This window comes from Panthera leo, chromosome B3, assembly GCF_018350215.1.
Source record: "Panthera leo isolate Ple1 chromosome B3, P.leo_Ple1_pat1.1, whole genome shotgun sequence".
NCBI lineage: Eukaryota > Metazoa > Chordata > Mammalia > Carnivora > Felidae > Panthera > Panthera leo.
The window spans coordinates 122,222,384-122,235,408 of record NC_056684.1 but is presented as its reverse complement, the minus strand read 5'-3'; the positions used below and the strand labels follow the sequence as shown (position 1 = coordinate 122,235,408).

At 46.5% G+C, this 13,025-nt stretch overlaps 1 protein-coding gene across 8 annotated transcripts in view; it reads right to left on the bottom strand.

Moving 5' to 3' along the window:
- Positions 1–13,025, bottom strand: part of NRXN3 (neurexin 3) — a 1,573,300-nt gene that overhangs the window by 1,492,531 nt on the left and 67,744 nt on the right. The gene's annotated exons all lie outside the window — the stretch shown is intronic.

Sequence of the window (13,025 nt, the reverse complement as noted above, 5' to 3'; positions counted from 1 at the left end):
TTCACAGATGGTGAAATTAAAACACAGAGAAGTTGTCCTTTATCCAAGTTTGCACAGCTAGTATGTGGCAGAGCCAGGCAGCACAAGTCCAACACCGCTCAAAGTCATTGCCTTTCCAATTATTAAGTTCTTTTTCTTAACATCTCTGCAATTGACCCTTCTTCCATCACTACTCCTTTGGTATAGACTTCTCTCTCAACAAAACCACACAATAGCCTCCACCTAGCCTCTCTGCTTTAAGCCTTCCAATAGCCAGCCAATCCATCATGCAAACTGCCCCTAGGGCCATCTTTCTAAAATTCAAATCTGTTACTACTCAACTGAAAAACTTCCAATAGCCCTCAACTGCAGGAAAAAAATAATGTCCAAAATCCTTACAAAGCACTGAGATCCACCCTGCCTAATGCCTCCTCTCATTCTTTTCCCATTGGCCTCCATCCTTCAATCCAGCCACATTAACTACTGCAAATAACTGGTTCACAGGGCTGCCCTGAAATGTCCTTTCCCCAACAGTCTGCCAAATAAAACTTCTAAGTCTGACTGTGAAATATCCTTCCATCCCAAGCAGGGTGGGACACCCCTTCTGGAGCTACTCTATTAACATTCTACCTGGTACTTTAGCGGCTCTACTGCATGCTATACTTCTTTGCCTGACAGGCTTCCCAACTAGACCACAAGCTCCACATGGGCAGGGACCTCCCTGGTACATAACAGGCACTCCCTCTGTGAATGCCTAATCACAGAATATACTTATTCCAGTAAATAGATGGCCTACTCCAAAAAATAGATGATTATACGTCAAGAACTGCTTTATAAATGCTTGATGATACCTCAAAGACTTTGTTCTCTTCCACAAGCCAAAATTGCCCCTGAAAATGCCATGATTTTATGCTGAAAGAAGCTCTGAGATAGTATTAGGAATTCCAAACAGTGAGGCCCCTGAAGGAGGGAGGTATGACCAGAATATGTTCCCATGGGACCCTCCAAAATCACCTGGCCAGGTCAACAAGACCACCACGCACAGGGCTAAAGACAGAGGACAAGAGCCCAACACACATATCCCTGGTGTCAGCCTCCACCTGAAAACTGCAAGACCCCAGGGGGAAGGAATTATAACAGGAGGCCAAGAGTAACTACAATCAACTAAAGAGAGATAAATATAAATTTTAGTATTGATCAATGGCCTCTAAACCTTTCTGAACAAACTGCCTATTAGAAAAAATAACTTTAATATGTTGTCGCAAGAGATGTTTATCTAGTTATAAATAATTTGTATGTAAGTTAACTACACACATCCCCAAAGAATGGTCCTGCATATGCCCCATTTTTTTTTTAATTTTTTTTTAACGTTTATTTATTTTTGAGATGGAAAGAGACAGAGCATGAACAGGGGAGGGGCAGAGAGAGAGGGAGACACAGAATCTGAAACAGGCTCCAGGCTCTGAGCTGTCAGCACAGAGCCTGATGCGGGGCTCGAACTCACGGAGTGTGAGATCATGACCTGAGCTGAAGTCAGACGCTTAACCGACCAAGCCACCCAGGCACCCCACCCCCATTTTTAAGGCCAATGATCTAGAGAATAATCTTCTCACCCCCACCTCCTGAAAGGAAGAGGACGAACATGATCAAACATAAGGGTGGGCCTGGAGGCCGAGACCCTCAGAACCACGGCGTCCTTAGTGTGAAGGCACATACACACCAGCACACACTGGCAGGTGTCGCCCCAGCACCTGCTGCATTCCCTCCAGAGATGGGGGGAGGCATGGTCCGACAGCCCTCAGCATCAGGATTCTTTCTCTGTAGCTCTGATCTCTCAACCCTCCCACTCAGTATCCGCTTCCTCTTCTTCGTGGCAGTTCTTCTGATATCCGAGGACAATTATCCTGTCCCCAGTGAGCCTCATCTTCTCCAGGGAATCCACACAAGCTAATGGGGCCTCTCCATCTCTAGTGACAACCACATGTCTGCCTCAAACAGCCACTGCACAAGCATTTACATGGTCCCAGGCTGGCTGCTGCCTATAATTGTTACAGGAAACCACTGGTTTGTAAACAAACAAGAAATTCTTTCTAGTCTGTCTTCAACTAGATCAAACCAGGTAGAAAGTGTATGCACTTGACACAGATTCGATGAAAACTGCCCCACAGTAAACATGCCACTCTTTCCATTCAAAGAGAGGAGGCATTTCCAGTGCCTACTGCCCACTGCAGTCCAAGTCATATCTGATACACCACCAGTTAAAGTGTTAAACAGGTATTACTAAACTCACATTCCTGGGAACCTACATCCATCCATCACGTGTGTTAGCACATGAACGCAGACACCAGTGCATGCATACAAAACATGAAAGCGCACATATACACACACAGAATGTGCTTTATTAATGCAATATTTATTGAGCAACTGCTGTCTGTCACACTCCAGTGGTTTAGCACCAAGCCTGTAAATGCAGTAATTAACAAAGGGAAACAGCGTTTTCCCTTGGTTTCATGTCTTAGAGTTCTCAAAGAGAGTGCCTCCTTATATACACTCCTGCAACAAGAATCAGGAAACTCAACTGAGTTATTGCAACTTGCATTAAGGACGTGAAAGCCAAAGGGAGCCAAGAGACACATTAAAATGTAGCCACTGGTTATATATTCTACATGGGGGAGAAACAGCCCCAATCTGCATTAACACAAGGCTGAACACTAAACATCAGGAAGAGCAAACAGGAAAGTTTTCTACAGCAACTAAAACCCAACCATCTGCCCACGTGCCAATTCTCACATGACCATGTGATGTGGTCATGCCCACTTCCCAGCACATGTGTGTAGTCCACAGAACCTGGATGGACAATGAAACCCCGGAGTAGAAGCTGATGACTCTGGATACATTTCAAGTTTAGGGGTCAAAATGGCCTCTGTGGGCTTTGCTCTTAAAAGTAAACTATTTTAAATCAGAAAATTGTGAGATGAGTTCTCCATTCTTTGCTGCAGTGTCAGTAAAATGACCACCAGTGAGGAGGTGGCTGAGCGCCAGGCTAGCCTCGTCCCCTTTAGGTTGCAGGATGGAATTTGCTTGGCAGGTTTACAGTCTATGCCAATGTGAGAGGAACATGTTCTAGCCCTGCCTAATCCCTCTCCCTAAGAGACTTTTGCCCAACAGGGCCAAAAACATGGGAAACCCAGGGCAACCTGGCAGAATAGAAGCATTTTTGGATCGGGCATTTGTTTCCAAGGCCAGTTTCCAGAAGTAGCTACTTGATACTGCTTCGTTTTATGATCTTCTTTTTCTAAAAACCATTCTGTTAGGCTTTTTAGCAAAATCTTGATGTCTATTGGGGTGTCTGACCCTGGATGCCAGGATGGGCTTGTTAAGCTAGACCAATCCAATTCCACTTTATGCTACTCCATAGCATTCTAGAACGTCTATCTTATTGCCGAGCCATTAGAGATTTCCAGGGGGCTCCCAGGAAAAGCAGAGATGCTGCAAAGCCAGCGGGGTGTGGAAGAAGATGGGACATCTTAGGGGGGTGAAATGAGGCACAGACAATAGAGCCAGAGATGGGGCCAACCATGAATCTTCCAGAGTGCAAGAGCCCTAGGAACAAAATGACTAGAGCATGAATCACCTGCTTACCTCAGAGTCTGTTCCCACATCAGTCCCTCCCACATTGTTTAAGATTAATCTCAAGCACTTAATTCTAAATAACTCTGTGATGTGCGGGCCGCTAGTGCCATATTAGAGAATCCCGTATGAATTTTACTTGACACAAGAGTTAATTCTTGCAGAGCAGCATCCAGAAATGTTATGACCCACCCATCCCCTCACCCACAAGGCCCATTGCAAAGGTCAGACTGCTTTAATCAGAATGGGGACCAGTGAGGACGTGGCTAGAGGCCGACCGCAGCTGATGTAGGAAGAGCTAGCTCCCTGACCCTCAGGAGTGACCACAGAGAGATACATTAGGCTTCCCTGAAAGGCACTGAGCCCCCATCCACCACTGCAGTTGACTAGGGCTATTTTGGAGAGGAGGAAATATGTCTTACACAGTGGAGAAGAGGGTGGAAATGGGTAGTCAGACCCAAAGATCCTTAAAATCCCCTCCAAAGTTATCATCCCATGATTCTTTACAATGTACCTTGGTTTCCGGTGCATTACATAGGCAAAGCCAGGACCAGAAGGCAATGTAAATGCCTCACTGTCCTCTAAATGGATCACGGGATCTGTGCTTCATCCCTCATAGAATATTTCTTCCCCAGCACCAGGGTCCCCCCAAATTTCAGTGTGCCTCCTCAAATCTGAGAAGGGGCTCACAGCACATCTCCTGAGCCTAAACTCCAGCCTTGCCTCTCCTGATCTAGGAGGAGCAAGTATTCTAGGGGAAGATTAGTCTTTTAGGAATCCCACAGGTGAGAGGCTTACCATCCTTTAAGCTCACCCTTCCCGCTTCCTTTAGCAGTCCAAGCTAGCCATGCAAGAGACAGGACCCCTTCTGGAAAGGAAAGAAGCCTTAGAGAATGAGGAGGAAGGAAGAAATCATGAGAATGTGGCAAGTTCCCAGCCTTGCCAGCCCTGTTCCCACTGTTTGGATCGCATACGTGTGATTTCAGCCTGGCTGGTCCCTCCTCACAAGAGGGGTATTGTTTTTATTTTAAAGCAACTTATTAACTAAAAAGCTCAACACTCTCTCGCTGCACTTTGTCTATTCTCCTGGGGCTGCAGGTAACACATTCCCAATAATACCTGGAGGAGAGGGTATGGGATTGCCTGGAACGCTCTGCCTGAGACAGCAAAGACACCAACCATGTGTTGCCAACAACCACGGGACTATTGAGATTCTGTCTTCTAAGAACTTTGCACCGGCAAATAGAACTGCTTCAGGAGAACTAAACCAGCAGTCAAGAGGCAAAAATATCAGAAGATCAGACGTAGAGAGTCTCGTGGAGAAACTTGACAGAAAAGCTCCTCAGAATCATCTTAGGTGCAAAGATACTTAAATAAGAGCCTCAGTTAAGCCCAAAGGATCCTAAGTGCATGTCACAGCTTAAACCAAGAGCCTCATATTGCCTCCAGCTCATGTCCCTGCCTTTCTTTCATCTCCATCCTCTTCAGGCCCTTGTGTACCTCACAGAATACAGTGTTTTCCCCCCAAAGAGCTGAAACATTAGCCATTTGTAGGACCATGTGTGAAGTAAGTTTTAACACAGAGCAGAGCTGGGCAGTTTGGCCAGATGACTGTGAGATCAATTTGTTTTTAAAAGCTTGCTAGTATTGGTTCCTGAATTAAAAAAAATTTTTTTAATTGGAAAATGCATTATTTAGGAACATTGTGGACAGCAGTGGAAGTCTGAGAGCAGATATAGATGGTGACACATTTAAAGAGGGCCCCGTATTGCTTTCGAATAGGTTACCCAAAGACATCAATTTCTGGAGAACAACGGCAGTAATGACAACCCACTAGCACTGTCAGTTCCCAAATAGATCACGGAGACAGGCCTGCCGAGCCACGCTTTGTCCCTCTCCTCTGTCAGCCACAGCCTGTCACCTGTAACACAGCCCCCCAGTGAGCCGCAGCGAACCAAACATCCCAACTATAGCTGGGAAAACCTCAGGAGGAGGATGCGGGTGCCCCCTCTTTTTAAACACCAGCACTTTCCTCTGCATCAACAATAAACATTTCTAGACATGGCCTCTCTCTGCCCACTGGATATCCTAGATGCCTCCCCATATAACATTCCTAGATGCCCCTCATCCTCCACACTCCCCCTCCAAGGCTCTTCCTGCCCTGCCGGTTATGAAGTGAAGGAAAGTGTGTCTGTGATGAAGGGTCGTAGGCCACTGGGGAATCACATGTACACCCAGAGCAACATTGCTGCCACTGGGCAGCAACAAGTCTTAACAGAGGCGGATCCACAGAGGTGGAGCTGGAAGCTGATGATACCCGGGATTCCTTAAGAAAAAAAAAATCACAAATACAGCATTAAGTATGGCACCTTGAAAGGGACCACGCAAGTGAGGATATATGAAAGGTTTTGTTTCCTGGTTAAATCCGCCTCTGTATTGATTCCCCTCCCCCACACACAAAGGGAAAGAGAAGCACAAACACAGAGAAAGAGAGTTTGGTTTTGTTAGCTGTGAAGACAGTCAGAAGGCAGCAGGAAAGCAAGAAGGAGTCTGACAGAGTAATCCAGGAGCTCCATCTTTTACCGCCAACCCTGGGTGTGATGCTGGGCAATTCCTGGTACTTGGGAAACCAAAGGTTAAGTCTGAAGAGGTCATGCTGTCCAGCGATGCTCCAGCGTGGTGTAGTTGTGCTCCAAATGCCTCATGACCCATGGGTCCAATCCCCAGTCACTTCACTTCAAACCAGGGTCTTGAGGGTGGGAATTGAATACTCAGACGCATTCATTTCATCCTCTCTCATTCTCTCATATTCTGGCTTTCTGTCTGTCTGGGAGGAGTAAGGCTCCTTGGGACTGGCCGAGCTGATAACCTCCTACACCAGGAGGTTGACATTTTGCTTATCACCAGCATCCAGGGAGGCAACGCTCCATTTCACAATGGAGACACAGGCCATTTGTGTTAATGAAGGGAGCCTAGGAGCAGAAATAAAATGCCACGTTGGGAATCTGGGTTTTTAGGTCCCAGAGACACCCGCCAAACAGGCAGCATCCAAACTCGCCCTCATACCCACAAGTTCACTGGAGCCTCATGTCTGGGTCTCCTCACTTTTCAGTGGGATGGTAAAGCCTGTCCTACCTGCCTCATTGTGTTGCTATGGGGGCCAGAACACCACAGGTTTGCAAAGAGTTCCAAATATGGTCCAACAGGCACAACCATTATCATTGGCTCTCAGGCAGGGGCAAAATGGCAATGAAACTGAATTCCCCTCCTTTTGTTTCTACCATTTCTCAAACTGGGATGCAGGAAAATGGCAGAGGTGGGGGTACTCAAAGGGGAGCATCAAACCTTCTACAAGACCAAATTGACACACAGTTCATTCTTACAAGCACCAGGAAGACCAACAGCCCGGAGTCAGGACTTGTTCTTTCCCAGAGACTATGTAGATAACTCCGTACATTTCATCTGCTTTCATGCTCTCAACAACTCCACGACATACAATTTCTTACCCTGATTCGCTGCAAGGCAGGATGGTACAGTGGTTAAGTGTGGTCTGTGAAGCCAGTCTGCCTAGATACAAACCTCAGCTTTGCCTCTTATTAGCTGTGTGACCTTGGACAGATTATTGAACCTCTCGTCCCTTAACTTCCTTGTCTACAAAATGAGAACGATGGTGTGTTGAGTGGCTGTGAGGGTTATAAAAGTTAACTCATGCACAGCAGTCAATATAGTGTAGACACTCCTTGAATGGTAGCTGCTATTAATTATTACGATTATTGATGAGCATACTGAATCTTCTAAAACTTTCTCCAAAGACACACAGCTTATAACTGGACAGGCCCAGATTGAAGTCCAGTCTTTTTCATTCCAGAAGCCATGCTCTTAAGACTACACTAAACCTTCTTCAAGTTCCAAATTTCTCTGCTCCTCACTTTCCTCATCTGTAAAGTGGGGCTAGTTAATGATATCAACCACATAGGAGTGCCGTGAGGATTAGATGAGACAATGCGCATAAAGCACCTAGGCTGTCAGGCACATGATGGCATTCGATAATAGTAATACTGACATCATTATTATTTTTATCCAAGGAAGGGTTCCTGACCCTCACAGCCCTGCCCTGAAGCCTCTCGCTCAAGTTCCACCTCTGGGCCTTGTTGCACAGGACACCCACTGCAGGGAGAGTATGTTGGCCCCATCCCCCAAGCATACACCCTATCTCTTCTGTCCCGCAAAGAGGGCAGAGGACCCAGCTGATGGGCAGCTGCCCTAGGAACTGGAAACCATCTTTCCCTGACAGCCTGCAAAGGAAGATAGGGGCCATGAAGATAATTAGCCCCTGGTGCTGGGCCTGTGGTGTCTCATTACCAAATGCAAATGCAAGCTCACGTGCCACTCCAAGGCTCTTGGCAAAATGCCTGGGTAACCCTCAACCCCACTGAATTCGGACGAAGCATTTACCCCGTGTCCACCCCCTTTGTAGCCTGCAGCTGGTGTATGGATTCTGCTAAGGGAGAAAGAAGACTGTTCTCACCCCCCTGAAGGGGGAACAAGGAAAAACAGTCTTATTTCTTTAAAGGAGGCAGAGATGCTACTGTGGGGTGGGGGGTGGGGGGTATAAAAAAATTGCTCTTCCCTCGGCAGTTAAAAGAGGGATAATTGGTGCAAGTGGCAGGCGGCTGTTCTGCCATTTAGCATACAGCATACCCAGGAAATCTCACTTGGTAATCAGAAGGAGAGGAGGAAAAAGGAGCAATCAGACCCCTATTCAGGCTCCGTTTAGCGACAGCCCCTGCTGGCTGGCTGGGCTGGTCCCACCTAACGCCTGAATGCTGGGTGGGAATCAAGTCTCAGAAGCCGCAGTTCTCCTTTGTGCATGTTGTAAGCCCTTGCTTCTGTGCCACAGTCTCCATACTGGGGAGAAGGATTCTGAAGAGATAGTCTTTACTGATTGCTCACCACTCCCCTGCAGCTCCCACCCCCACCCCTATCCCCAAGCCATGCAGGGTTGACATGGTTTAGGAACAACACTGCCATGTTACAATTCCAGCAGGATGTGCACTGGGGATGGGGAGGGAGATGTTTGTGTTTTTACACAAATGCCCAGAAATGGAGGATCAGCTGGGGCAATCACTAGAACCTTAACTTCAGCATTGGAAGCCTTTGGCCCTTGGTAAATGCTCAGGGGAAAACAGTCTCTTGGTACATCATTCCATCCCAGTTCTGGCTTGGATAAATGGGGGAAGAGTCACAAAATCCTCAGTAAAAAAAAAAGTAATTAAAATTCACTTTCAGGAAGGCATACCAAGGCCACACAGTGGTGTTGAGCCATCAATCCAACCAACCTGCAGCTGCAGACAGCTAGAGGGATGGGAAAGGGAGGCCAGTAGGTACCACTCAACGGTGTGCTTGTAATAAGGCTCGGGCCCCTTCCACCAACACCCACCGCTATACCTCACTGTCGGATCACACCACCTGAGAAGTTAAGAGCTAAGACTCAAGACTGCAGCTTCTGGTTTGGGCACCTGCCCAAGTCAGCAGGAAGAGATAGACAATGAACATTTTTTCCCCCAACTGAATAGGACCTCATGACTCTTCACTGAATTAACCTAAAAGTGGGGACACACAAGTAGTATGTGATATAGGTAGGCCCATTTAATGAGACTTGGGAGGATAAATCAACATGTGATGCCTTCTCCATCTTTCCCTGGCCCTACCCCACCTGCAACAGGCTGACTTCATACTCAAGGAGCTCCTCAGTAAGACTATTACTGAAATGTACACACCTTGGGAGCAAATCAATTCTTCATGACCATAAGGTTGTTAAGAAATTCAATACATGCATATTCATAACTAAGAATGGTTTAAAAATAAAGTATCAATTTCAACTCATTTCAAGGTAATAATAAACTCCCAATGACCCATGAGGGGACAGCTCTTTTGGGGGAGCTCAGGATACCTTTTCATTGCCCAGTGAGCTCCAGGATACTGGTAACAGGAGACTGGGCTAGATCAAAACCAGTGAATATGCTGTGCCATAGCTCGACTATATTCCAAAATAGATATGTTTAATTTTAAAATCATTTTGAACTACCTGCACTTCTTCTGTCCTCTAAGACCCTTACTAAAAAGGCAAGATTACACAAACAAGTCCAAAGTTGAGCACCGGAACATTTTGTTTACAAACATAACACCTGGAAGTAAAAATCTGGGACCTTTTCTCCACCATGTGCCAGAATGTTCAATGTGACCATTAATTAAGTTAGGAGCCTAGGAATGAAGTTTTTCTCAAGTAGGATGTGTGGAGTTCAGTCTGCAGCCAGAGAAAATAACATTTCACCACATGAAAGAAGATAGTGAGTCCAGGACCTCCAACCCCTAGGCCCAACTTTTCCACAGCAACCATCTCCAGTATCTTCTAGGTTCTTCCTAGAGAAGACACCCAATGGGGGATCAGAAGAGCCCAAAGCACATAGGGGAGATAGGCCCATCTGTGCATTCTTCCCAGGGTGCAGCACAGAGATATTCTGGAGCCATCAAGGCATGGAAAGCCAGACAGGCCAAGCAAACATCAATGCCGCCAGCATGCTAGAAGCTAATGGACCACAGAGAGCGCCTCTGATAGGCCCCGACCACATCCATCTGAAGCTGCAGGAGACCTCCCAGCTCTTCCTGCTCTTGAATTGCTAAAGCATGAAGTAAAAAATGGATCTTCCAAACTGGGTGCAAGCCCTCACACAATCAAATGTCAAGGCCTATCCTACAAATCAGGACAATCAGATAGATGCCTGGCACACAGGACCAACAGCTGGGAATAAGTATGCTGGTTTCCGGTCTATGACGTGTACAACTGAAAGGAGGCAGAGTAGGGAGTGGATGCATCCTCACAGCCAACCTCACCACATCATCTTTAGACAAATGGGTAGGCATTTGTTTAGACTATTCATCTTGTTTTAGGTACATTTGCTTAAATTTGTCCCCCTTAATATTTTACAGGTGAGCTTTTCCTGCTTACTAGCTAAAAATTAACTATGTGTACAGAGAACGGGTATTTTCTAAAAACCTGTAATGTATTTTTTGTGACTGATTAGACATGATGACAATTACCAGGATCAACAGACTCCAAGTTATCAACAGTCAATTCTGATACCTCTCCCAACACCCACCCTCACCTCAACCTTTGCACTGCTCTGTTCCAAGCCAGCCAACTGTTACTGTTACGACAGAGTTCATTTACTCTATTTATGTATCAGGAGAATAAATGAGCTGTGCTCTGTGTTTGCCTTCTTCAGATAGAGGTATCAATCCACAGCCACTAGACGATTTGAACCCTGCAGAAAGAACTATTATTAAAATATCCATGTTGTATTTAGCTATTAAAAAATTGACTGCCTACAATCTGCTCTAAAGAAATGCTACTGGAGACGTGAAACACACACACACGCACACACACACCCCAAAAGAGAGAGAAAAGACAAATCATATACATATACAGTATGGAAATTCTTCCTGCAGAAAAGTGCTGATCCAGACCTGCCCAAAGGAAATGAGTTCTTTTTAAACACAAAGAATGCAATCAGGGATAATCAGCAAGTTAACAACACACTTGCAAACACCCTAGTCCCTAGAAAGGAAGAATGCCAGCTTTCAATGCAAGTTCTGAGAACAGAGCAGACCCTTTGGGCGAACAAGATGTCAGCGTCTTCAGGCAGAACTTTCTCCAAAGCGAAGAAGCTTTGGAACGAGTCAGCTCCAGAAGGCACCTGCTTATAAGAAGTGCCTCAATAACCACATTCCCAAAGTGGCTTTGTGGGCTGGGGTGGCCTCGGGTCCTCTTCCCCATCCACTTTTCCAATGGGCTCCATGGGGAAAAAAAGAAGCCAATAAAAAGTGGCACGCATGTCTTGAATCTCCCTCTCCCGCAGCCCAGCCACAGGAGGGAAGATGTGATGCCCAGCCCAGCAGTGGAAAGAAGCAGCAGAGACCTGGGAAGGGCTCCCACAACAGCCCCTACATGACCTACAAAGGGGTCTCCAACAAGATCCTCGAAGTGTCCTACTCTCCAGCATCCACCACCTATGAAATAAACTTAGCTTTGATTTAAAAAAAAAAACATTTTTAATAGGAGTGGTTAAAATTCATATGAATTACAACCTGCTTACGGGTTGGGCTATTATGGGATGGCTTGAGGAACACCTACAGACACTATTTTTAATTACAAATCCCAAGGCAGGGGCCTCACCAAAATGAAAAAATCCTGGAAGTCAGTGCTGGGACACTCACCTAGCCCCACCTACCTGACCTCCCTTGACCTGTTGGTTCTCAATCTTGGCTGCACAGTAGAATCATCTGGGGAGCTTTAAAAATACACATTAGATCCCACCCCCTACAAAATTCTGATTGAATTAGCCCATAGGGTGGCCTGAGAGTTTTTAAACCACCCTGCAAGTGATCCTAATACGCAAAGCCAATGTTGAGAACACTGTTCTGCCCTATACCATCCCACCACCTTCCTGGAGAGACCAGAATGGGATGGCAAAACATTTCTAGAAGAATCCAGGGCTTGATTCAAAAAGGAGAAAATCAAACTTCTTTGCCTCCTCCTCATTCCAGCCTCTCAACATGCATACCCCTGTGGTCAGTTCTCACATTCTTTGTCACTTCAGTGCTTCCTCCTGCTCAAAGCCAGGCCTTCAATGAGTCCTGGAGTCCATGAATCTGGATTTTAGGTACTTGTCAAAGTAGAGTCTGGGCCACTTCTCTCGGATCTAATCCCATACAGTCAGAATTTGGTGAATAAGGTGAGGGCAATCTAAGTCCTCAGGCATGAGCCTCACCTTCCCTCTCCCTGGGAAGCTGTGGTTGAACTTGAGAGGCTCGTCAAGGCTATACTGAGTATTGCCAGCCCCCTTGGGGGTTTGGCTAGACAAGGCTCCTGTCAGTCTCTGTGCCTTCCTGACCATTCTCAGTACATGGAGAGGAGGAGGAGGACAGGAAAGAGGAACCTCATACGAAAAATCCTGCCGCTAGAATGAGGAGGTGAGTAGTCCCATCCCCAGCTGCCTCCTCCACCCTCCAGGCACCTCCCCAAAGACTGTGGGATGAGAAGCAAATGGAAGGGCTGGGATGATAGTGGGCCAAGAATGGACCCGCAATCCATCCACCCTCATTCTCCTTGGCATGGGCACTCTTTTTCCTGGGGACTAAGGAGGAAGTGATGAGGAGTGTCCCACCCATCCCAAGGGCCCAACTCTCAAGGGATCAGGAGGGACAGAGATAGCCACACTGCCCATTTCTATCAGATTCTTGCTCTGTGCTAACCCTGCTGTCTGCAGTGGAAGCAGCTGATCTGGGGCACACATCCTTCAGCCTGCTCCATCTAGCCCTTTGAGTACAGCCAAACATCTGAGTAAGAAGCCCAT